General features: G+C 43.8%; 1 protein-coding gene across 1 annotated transcript in view; it reads right to left on the bottom strand.

Annotated features, from left to right (window-relative positions):
• Nucleotides 1-3,139, bottom strand: part of LOC110501918 (cytochrome c) — a 7,242-nt gene extending 4,103 nt beyond the window's left edge. The window contains exon 1 of the mRNA XM_021579792.3: nt 2,919-3,139. The gene's annotated coding sequence lies outside the window, so the exon portion shown is untranslated. The remainder of the gene's footprint in view (nt 1-2,918) is intronic.
• Nucleotides 3,140-11,249: the final 8,110 nt, after the last annotated feature.

Genomic DNA, 11,249 nt, shown 5'->3' with positions numbered 1-11,249 from the left:
AAACGTCCAGCACGGTGTTGGGCTGTAAGCACAACCCCAACCTGTGGACGTCAGGCCCTCATACCACCCCCATGGAGTCTGTTTCTGACCGTTTGAGCAGACACATGCACATTTGTGGCCTGCTGGAGGTCATTTTGCAGGGCTCTGGCAGTGCTCCTCCTTGCACAAAGGTGGAGGTAGCGGACCTGCTGCTGGGTTGTTGCCCTCCTACAGCCTCCTCCACGTCTTCTGATGTACTGGCCTGTCTCCTGGTAGCGCCTCCATGCTCTGGACACTATGCTGACAGACACAGCAAACCTTCTTGCCACAGCTCGCATTGATGTCCCATCCTGGATAAGCTGCACTACCTGAGCCACTTGTGTGGGTTGTAGACTCCGTCTCATGATACCACTAGAGTGAAAGCACCGCCAGCATTCAAAAGTGACCAAAACATCAGCCAGGAAGCATAGGAACTGAGAAGTGGTCTGTGGTCCCCACCTGCAGAACCACTCCTTTATTGGGGGTGTCTTGCTAATTGCCTATAATTTCCACCTGTTGTCTATTCCATTTGCACAACAGCATGTGAAATTTATTGTCAGTGTTGCTTCCTAAGTGGACAGTTTGATTTCACAGAAGTGTGATTGACTTGGAGTTGCATTGTGTTGTGTTGTTTAAGTGCTCCATTTATTTTTTGGAGCAGTGTATATCAACGAGTTAGTTTCTAGTGAGCTCTTCTTCTGTGGACTTCATATGGCAGTCAGCAACCAACTTGAAGGTGCATTACCACCACCAACTGGACTGGAGTTTGGACCTCCGATCATCTTTCAAATCACCCAAGTGGGTGTACGCTCCTAAAACCAGAGGAGATGGGAGAGGCGGGACTTGCAGCACATTGAAAGACAGAACCAAGTTATTTTTTTAGCATCTGGCTACACAGACGCATGCAAGAAGTTTGGATGAAATGATTGAACACGCATAAGTACATTCATTTTTGCGCCGCTCACACACGTAATGTGGGTGGTCCGGTCAACATGTAACGAATGAAAATTAAAAATCAATACACACCTGAAATATTGTATTATTTCATAGTAATTTCCTATTGATGTCTACCCAATGTGGACCTGACAGGAATATTTTCAATGTTTTGGCAATTGAAAGTTGGCTTTGCAATTTCCATTATTGTGATGTTATTATCTCTTAATGCATTTAAAATGTCCAAAGTTATAGTTGCGCTAAAATAAACTCGCCCTTTCAAATGGAGAATCATCTTTACAAAACTGGTTGAACTGTTATTTAACCATGTTGCCACCTGCAACGTATCATTAATATTTAGATTCTGAACAATTCAGTGTAGGACATTTTTACTTTCAATTGAATTTTTTTTATTTTTTTTAAATGGCCATGTGCAGTTACAAAGTACCACCAACAAGCTCTCCATCTCAAATGATTTTAGAATCAATAGTGTGTCGTGCCAGTATATCTCTGCAGTAGTTAGTAGCAGTCGCTAGCGACACCAGTACAGTATGTAGCTGAAATAAAATCACTAGAAGGAAGGCAGGTGTTAAGTTGTGGTCACCTTGGGGTTCATAATTCCTCATGAAACTTCGCTGACAATCTCCACATAAGATAACTTGTTAGCTAGGAGTGAGAGTCGAATGACTGAACGTACCGGCATTTTGGGTGTAGGCAACGTAAAACTAAGCTTGGGTAGTATAGCCATCAAACGACGGGCAAATTAGGCTGTATTTGAATGATAACCAATAACTTGGCTAGCTAGCTCGCCGTGGCCAAGGTTGGCTAGCTAGCTCGCCGTGGCCAAGGTTGGCTAGCTAGCTCGCCGTGGCCACGGTTGGCTAGCTAGCTCGCCGTGGCCAAGGTTGGCTAGCTAGCTCGCCGTGGCCAAGGTTGGCTAGCTAGCTCGCCGTGGCCAAGGTTGGCTAGCTAGCTCGCCGTGGCCAAGGTTGGCTAGCTAGCTCGCCGTGGCCAAGGTTGGCTAGCTAGCTCGCCGTGGCCAAGGTTGGCTAGCTAGCTCGCCGTGGCCAAGGTTGGCTAGCTAGCTCGCCGTGGCCAAGGTTGGCTAGCTAGCTCGCCGTGGCCAAGGTTGGCTAGCTAGCTCGCCGTGGCCAAGGTTGGCTAGCTAGCTCGCCGTGGCCAAGGTTGGCTAGCTAGCTCGCCGTGGCCAAGGTTGGCTAGCTAGCTCGCCGTGGCCAAGGTTGGCTAGCTAGCTCGCCGTGGCCAAGGTTGGCTAGCTAGCTCGCCGTGGCCAAGGTTGGCTAGCTAGCTCGCCGTGGCCAAGGTTGGCTAGCTAGCTCGCCGTGGCCAAGGTTAGCCAGCTCGCCGTGGCCAAGGTTAGCCAGCTCGCCGTGGTCAAGGTTAGCCAGCTCGCCGTGGCCAAGGTTAGCCAGCTCGCCGTGGCCAAGGTTAGCCAGCTCGCCGTGGCCAAGGTTAGCTAGCTCGCCGTGGCCAAGGTTAGCTAGCTCGCCGTGGCCAAGGTTAGCTAGCTCGCCGTGGCCAAGGTTAGCTAGCTCGCCGTGGCCAAGGTTAGCTAGCTCGCCGTGGCCAAGGTTAGCTAGCTCGCCGTGGCCAAGGTTAGCTAGCTCGCCGTGGCCAAGGTTAGCTAACGCGTTAAAAGGCAAGACCATAGTAATCACGACGTTACAAAACGGCTGATTTAAGCAGTCTAGCTAACGTTAGCTATTAACTCAAATCACTACAACTGTCTCCTGGTGTGCCATTTCTTCAGTCATGTCTTTTCAGTTATCGGTTTGAGTTGAGATGTTTAGCGGGCTCGTAAAGTTACCACGTTTCAACAGCGGATACAGAATCGGGCAAAGGTTCCTTTAGATAAAAAAACATTAAAAAAATTAAAAAAAATAAAAACGAACGCAATGTTCACAATTCAAGAAACTAACTACTAAAACGTATTTTATCAACGTTACCTGTTCAAATAAACTATATTCTTTACAGTTGTTCCAACTTCAGAGCTTTTTTTGTGTGCTTCAGTTCCAATCCGATCCGCTTTCCCCCTTGCCGGTAGCCGACTCACTGGATCTAATAGTATTGCGACCAAGTTCCTTTTTCTTCCCTCCAGAATATTTTTTTTATGTCATCCAGACTGGCCAGTCACATGCTCTATCATCACTCTGACGAACACAGCTGTTTTGCATTCAAGCCCTAGATGGAGTTGAGAACAAACACGAATGGTAATAGCATACACAACATTTCAGTGAAAATGCCGTTGTTGTTGTTTGTATTCACACTAACACCACAACAAATATGTCTGTATTCCTCTTGGACTACATTTTTTTTTAACCAATAATCATCATTGGAAAGATCAGACAACATGTTTAAGATTGTTGTGGGGAATTTCACTGTCTTTTATTGTGAAGAGGGTTTGTTGCATTCCTATAACCATACATCGACCTAATACCAGGTAGTTCTTTTGAGAAGAAGATATAGCTAGCTACACATAGCTAACCAAAGTACATACTATACCAGAGAAAAATATGGCGAAGTGGATTCTGAATCTAATGGCAGTATTATCAAGGATAATTGAAGTATTGTCCAAAAGAATGGTAAACGGACCAAAGTAGTGTACATTGATGAGAATGTCACTTTGTATATTGTTGGAGTACAGTTTATTAACGAGAAGTAGCTGATCGAATTACCAATCTTGAGGAATCCATTTGAGATATCCAAACTGGTGGAGAGAGTTCTGGGTAGAGTGAAGGCTGTGAGGATCACGAGAGGCGGGGAAATGGAGCACCCCACTATCCACCTCGATGGTACAACAGTGGAGAAGATGGAATGTTTTAAGTTCGTCGGTGTCATATCACCTACAAAACTGAAATGGTCCATGCACACAGACAGTGTGGTGAAGAAGGTGCAACAGCGCCTCTTCAACCTCAGGAGGCTGAAAAAATGTGGCTTGTCACTGAAAACCCTCACTAACTTTTACAGGTGCACAATTGAGAGCATCCTGTAATACCTTGACTACACCGCTTGCGTCGCGTGCATCGCAAAATACATTTAGAAATCCATGTTATTCAATTATTGCACCCACACTGCTTGCGCGCGCCAAAGAGCGTCTGAGTTGCCAATGGCTAAAATAGAACTCCTTTCTATTTCTGACGCAGATCGGCTGCAAGTCCTGCCTCTCCCATCTCCTCATTGGTTTATAGAAGCAGGTACCCACTGTGCCATCTCCTCATTAGTTATAACCACGTGGGTGATTGAAAGACAAACTGTTTTGCCGGTTGTCGTGGTAATACTATGAAAGTGTAGACGCCAATCACCATATAAGTTCAAACGCCTGGAAGGAGGAGAGATGACTAGAAATTATTCGGTTGACCGTTTTATGTGTGGAGTAGAGGACCTTGTGCATTTCAGGTAAAATAACAACTCAATGTTTATATCCCAGGACAAATTAGCTAGCAACTGCAAGCTAACTAGCTAAATTGCCATACATGTTCAATGCTTTTTGACCTGTCCCCAAATTAATGTCATTGGTTCAGAGTTTGTATTGATATTTTAAACTGTGTGTCGTGATCGCGTTTGGTGAAGGGGGACGAAATAAATTTATGCACGATAGCGCACGCGCGCAGCCGGTTTGAGTGCACTGCCCACAATTGCAGAGCTCTCCAGAGGGTTTTGCTGTCTGCACAACGCATCACCGGGGGCAAACTACATGCCCTCCAGGACACATAAAACACCCAATGTCACAGGAAGACATAAAAGATCATCAAGGACAATAACCACCCGAACCACTGCCTGTTCACCCTGCTTCTATCGAGAAGGCGAGGTCAGTACAGGTGCATCAAAGCTGGGACAGAGAGATAGAAGCTGTTTTTCAATCTCAAGTCCATCAGATTGTTAAACACCCACCACTAGCACAGAGAAGTGACTGCCTACCTACAGACAACATATAATGTGATCTTTTCCACTACTTGGACATCTCGGGCTTCTCCCTTCCGCAAACACTTGAAACATGACCAAAAGCTTTACAATGATCACACTGCATTGGTCTTGGGATACATGCTCTGACTCTGACTAAAGAACAGATAGACTCTTCAATTTTTCTTCTTTAACCACGCGATTCATCTGACATGCATCAATCACTCCAGGAATATTTTTTAATCTCTTCAACATCCACTTCCCACAAGACGCCAGATATAAGCCTCTTGAAGGGTGCCATGTTCCTAAGAGACACACACGACACTTCAAACTTATAAAATCGTGTGAGACACAACACACGTTTCTTCTGATCCGTAGAAGTAGAAAAAAATCCAAATCAAATCAAATGTTATTGGTCACATACACATGGTTAGCAGATGTTATTGCGAGTGTAGTGAAATGCTTATGCTTCTAGATCTGACAGTGCAGCAGTATCTAACAGGTAATATTTAACAATTCCACAACAAAATCTTATATCTAACAAATTCCACAACAAAACCTAATACACACAATATAGTAAAGGACTGGGATGAGAATATATAAGTATAAAATATATGGATAAGCAGTGACAGAACGGCTAAGATGCAATAGATAGTAAAGAATAGATAGTGAAGTATACAGTATATACATATGAGATGAGTAATGTGAGATATGTAAACCTTCTTATTGTGTCATTATTAAAGTAACTAGTGTTCCATTTATTAAAGTGGCCAATGATATCAAGTATAAAAGTGATGAAAATAATGACATGTGCAATTGCGGTGGGAACCATGAAGCCACTTCTTTCAAATGCCCCACAAGGGTGAAAGAGAATGAGGTGGCCAAAGTCAGGGTTGTGCAGAGCATTTCATCATATACAGCGGCTGTTAAAAAGGGTTGAGGGTTTGAATGGTGCACCTGAAGAGTCCATGGCGGTGGATAGACCTTCACTGCAGGCTGCAGGGGTTGCCTTTCACCAGCAGAATCCTGACATTTTAAAGGTTAAGAAGGTGGACTTTGTGGGCTTTATCGCTATGGGGATTAATGGCACTGCCAAGGTGGAGAGAAGGTCCAGGAAGATCGAAATCATTGTGGACGCGGCAGAGCGGTTACATGGAATATTGTCACAAGCCGTACCACCCTCTCAGGTTTATTTTTTTTGAGTCAACCACTCACCACATTTTATTCACTGCAGTCCTAGCTAGCTGTAGCTTATGCTTTCAGTACTAGATTAATTATCTGATCCTTTGATTGGGTGGACAGCATGTCAGTGCATGCTGCAAGGGCTCTGATAGACGGGGGGGACGTCCTCCGGAAGTTGTCATAATTACCGTGTATGTTTATGGAAAGGAGTGAGAACCATGAGCCTCCTAGGTTTTGTATTGAAGTCAATGTTGCCAGAGGAGGACGGAAACTAGCTGTACACCGGCAACACCATGGTGCTACCCTACAGAGTGCTGGAGAGGCTAATGTAGACCTTCATTGCGAAATGTGTTTTCAGTTATTTGGTGACGTGATTATATTTAGTATAGTTTTATCTAAAAGGGATAACTTTTTTAAATGTTTTACAATTTTCCTCCTCTGAGGAGCCTCCACTGGTACGCACCCATCCACATCGAAGGGCCTGTAGTGGAGAGTGTCAAAAGTTTCAAGATCCTCGGCGTGCACATCACTGACGACCTGAAACGGTCCCTTCACACAGAGGGTGTGGTGAAAAAGTTTTGGGTTTGCCACAATACCAGTATCGCAATACTCGGAAGTATCGTGGCAAGGAAACAAAATATTTAATATCTTGAGGAACATTAAGCATTATGTTGTCACATTTATTTATTTTAGAAGCTATAACACCCAACATTTTACATAAGTAGGTTTTTATAGGACCATAGTTTAGTCTAATTCGTGTTATATTTTTTTGCCATGGAAAATCTGTTATCGTAGTATTGCAAATATTGGTATCGTGACAACCCTACAAGGCAGGAGGTTGAAGAAATTCAGTTTGGCCCCTAAGACCCTTACAAACTTCTACAGATGCACCATTGAGAGCATCCTGTCGGGCTGTATCACCACCTGGTACAGCAATTGCAACGTCCACAACCGCAATGCTCTTGAGAGGGTGGTGGGGTCTGCCCAACGCCTGCCCTCCCGGACATCTACATTACCCAGTGTCACAGAAAGGCCAAGAAAATCATCAAGAACAGTAGAACAGAGTTGAGTTTGTTTTTTCTCCTGTGTGTGGCCACTGCTCATGCTCTCCAAATATTGGCGCTCTGAGAAGTTTTCTGAGGTGACCAGGACGATGGTGACCAGGACGATGGTGACCAGGACAATGTGCCAGCACAGAGGGATAGGCCAACGAGTGATATATGCTTCAGTAAGGTTGGCTTCTTAGCGTTTATGGCAATGGTTATCAACTGTACCGCAGAAATGTAACGTAAATCACAGAAATAGATGTTGTGGTGTGGCAGCTGCAGAGAAGTATTTGGGCGTATGAGATTTGACTTCAGAAGAGTTATAGGGTGTGTTGTGTGGTGGTGTCCCTTCCTCCCAGGCCATTGGCATGGTGCGGGAGCAGATAGGGTCATATTAATGGATTGGGGTAGTTGGTTTTTAATGACTGTAGGGTTAGTTGGAAGGGTTTTTTAAATGTATTTTAATATTTTACTTTATGGACCACAAAGCATTTCGCTACACCACAAGCATTTCGCAACACCCGCAATAACATCTGCTAAACATGTGTATGTGACCAATAAAATGTTATTTGATTTGAAAGTATAATGCATTCATAGTATAGTCCAGTTGGGGGCTATATTGCAACACATCGGATGCCAACCTCCGTTAAACTCAAAAGAAGAAGAAGGAAGCGCTTGCTTGTAGTCCCAAAGCCCGAACCTCTGGTTCGTTCAGCCACCCCTATGTGAAAAAAAAGTATGTCTAAATAGGCTTTTGGAATGAAGGTTTAGGAGATCTTACGTTTTGTTCTATAAGATAATAGCAGTCAGTTAACATTACCTTTATGAATTATGAAGCCTTTGTGGTTTATGTGCTTTTTTTAATAACATAAATTCTTCAACATTCACAAAATGTGACGTTAGCTGATGAAGATTATCTCATAGAACAGAACGTATAAGATCTCCTGTGTTTATGCAAAAAAAAAAAAAAAAAATGCCATTCATTTTCTCCATAGGCATTGTCCAACGATTTCATAGCGGAGTTAAATGGATTTTTATTTGGATTTCATATGATGGATATACACAAAATAATCCAAATTGGTGAAGTGAAAACAATAACTTTTTTTTTTAAACAGAAAGGTGCATATGAATTCACCCCCTTTGCTTTGAAGCACCTAAATAAGATCTGGTGAAACCAATTACCTTCAGAAGTCACATAATTAGTTAAATAAAGTCAACCTGTGTGTAATCTAAGTGTCACATGATCTGTCACATGACCTCAGTATATATACTGTTCTGAAAGGCCCCAGAGACTGCAACACCACTAAGCAAGGGGCTCCACCAAGTACAGATCAGGGTTGGGTTCTAAAAAAATACCTGAAACTTTGAATATCCCACGGAGAACCATTAAATCCATTATTTAAAAAAATGGAAGGAATATGGCACCACAACAAGAGAAGAACGCCCACCAAAACTCATGGATCAGGCAAGGTGGGCATTAATAAGAGAGGAAACAAAGAGACCAAAGATAACCTTGAAGGAGCTGCAAAGCTCCACAATGGACATTGGAGTATCTGTCCATAGGACCATTTTAAGCCGTACACTCCACAGAGCTGGGCTTTATGGAAGAGTGGCCAGAAAAAAGCTATTGCTTAAAGAAAAAAATTAGCAAACACATTTGGTGTTCGCCAAAAAGCATGTGGGAGACTCCCCAAAAATATGGAAGATGTTACTCTGGTCAGATGAGACTAAAATTGAGCTTTATGGCCATAAAGGAAAATGCTAAGTCTGGCGCAAACCCAACACCTCTCATAACCCCGAGAACACCATCCCACAGTGAAGCATGGTGGCATCAGCATCATGCTGTGGGGGTGTTTTTCATCGGCAAGAACTGGGAAATTGAGAATTGAAGAAATGATGGATGGTGCTAAATACAGGGAAATTCTTGAGCGAAACCTGTTTCAATCTTCCAGAGATTTGAGACTGGGACGGAGGTTCACCTTCCAGCAGGACAATGAGCCTAAGCATACTGCATACTGCTAAAGCAACACTTGGGTGGTTTAAGGGGAAACATTTAAGTGTCTTGGAATGGCCTAGTCAAAGCCCAGACCTCAATCCAATTGAGAATCTATGGTATGACTTAAAGATTGCTGTACACCAGTGGAACCCATCCAACTTGAAGGAGCTGGAGCAGTATTGCCTTGAAAAATGGGTGGTTAGATGTGCCAAGCTAATAGAGACATACCCCAAGAGACTTGCAGCTGTAATTGCTGCAAAAGGTGGCTCTACATAGTATTGACTTTGGGGGGGTAAATAGTTATGCACGCTCAAGTTTTCATTTTTTTTGTCTTATTTCTTGTTAGTTTCACAATAAAAAATACTTTGCATCTTCAAAGTGGTAGGCATGTGGTGTAAAACAAATGATATAACCCCCACCAAAAAATCTATTTTAATTCCAGGTTGTAAGGCAACAAAATAGGAAAAATGCCAAGGGGGGTGAATATTTTCGCAAGCCACTGTACCTTTCTGGGCGATGAGGCAGAAGTCCTCCTGTAGTTTGATGTAGTCACCGCCACACTCCATGTTGTCAGGAATCTGGCGAGAGACAGGGGTCTGGAAGTCCACCTGCTCAGCGCACAGGTTGGGGTTGGAGGAGTGGAGGCGCGTGGGCGACATACTGGCACTCACAGGGAGAGAGGGGACCTGAAAGGAGAGGAAGGGAGGAAGGAGAGGAGGGAGGGAGGAGAGGAGTGTCAGTACCACTTGGAGACTTGGGAATGTAGTAATGTGATCTACAGGTGGATTTCCATAAGACCTTCTGCGGTCTCTTCTGACATAGTCAAGACAGATACTCACTCTGTTTATATCACTATATGAATCACACCAAGTCTGACAAGTCATATGGGACAGCAAAGCACAGATGAAGCTGAAGCTTCATTCCAAGCAATGTTCTTTTTAAGCCGTGGCTATAAATACATCACTTCATTTTGCTTAAAAAAAACAAACAAGGAAAAAATTATTTCCCTTGTTTCTCCTGGACTGATAACTCACTCATTCATTAACAACACTATGTATGTGTACCAGAGGGCCGCTAGTGAGAAAACAGTTGGTTCTGGGCTACCTGGTGAGGAAAACGGTTGTTTCTGGGCTTCCTGGTGACGAAACGGTTGGTTTTGGGCTTCCTGGTGAGAAACTAGTTGGTTCTGGGCTACGTAATCTACCAGAACACACACAGTGATAAAAACGAAGTATCATGAAGGAAAAGGCTTTTAAACTGTTGCCATAGGTAATTGGGAGAGTTTTAAAAAATAGTGTAATATGAATCCAAAGCATGATTAGCCTTCTCCTGAAGCTTTACAGAGTGTTAAAAGTAAATGGGCTAATTTAGTCAACATGAGAATAAGGCATTGTACAGCCCCAAAAATGTGGTTCAGGCTTTGTATTATAATAAGTACAAAATGACATTGAATCGAGAGCAGATAACCGAAAATGTTCTTTGCCCTGACATAATTGCATAACGTACAGTTATGACTATAACTACTGTTCCCTGAAGGAGAGAAAACGAGGTACCACACAGCTATTAGGAGTTTGCTCGCTAGATACCTCTACTGAAGAACATTAGAATCACACCTGACAAGGCCAAGCAACGCCATAACTCACCTCAAGCCCCGCCTTCCACAGGGGATAAACTCGAGGCACGGATTCATTCCTTCAATTAAGTACTGCTCTTCACCGAGCTCAGAACTGGGCCGAACAGGTGTTGTACCTCGTTTCTTCTTCAGGGAACAGTAGGTACAGTCATAACTCTACGTTCCCTTTCAGTCGGTCAACTCGGTACAACACAGCTACGGGGATATGAAATCAAGCCCCAAGCCGAACCCCCAGTGGACACCAAATTAAATGGCCCCACAACAGACCACCCAGAGTTCTAACCCGACAGGAAAACCTCCGGTACCTGGGTATTGCGCAATCTACCCATACACTGGGAGGAGTGTCATCCAAGCGATAAAACCTCACAAAAAGTGTGCTCAACTAGCCGCAACACAAATATCTCCTACAGGCAACCCTTTAAACAATGTCCAAGAGGCCGCCAGACCCCTGGTAGAGTGGGCGTGTACACCGTTATGTAATTCCTGTCATTTTCCGGAGAGATATCCTCCACAATCCAGT

This window comes from Oncorhynchus mykiss, chromosome 22 (genome assembly GCF_057628025.1).
Source record: "Oncorhynchus mykiss isolate SJ-2025 chromosome 22, ASM5762802v1, whole genome shotgun sequence".
NCBI lineage: Eukaryota > Metazoa > Chordata > Actinopteri > Salmoniformes > Salmonidae > Oncorhynchus > Oncorhynchus mykiss.
This window is presented reverse-complemented; position numbering and strand designations above follow the sequence as displayed.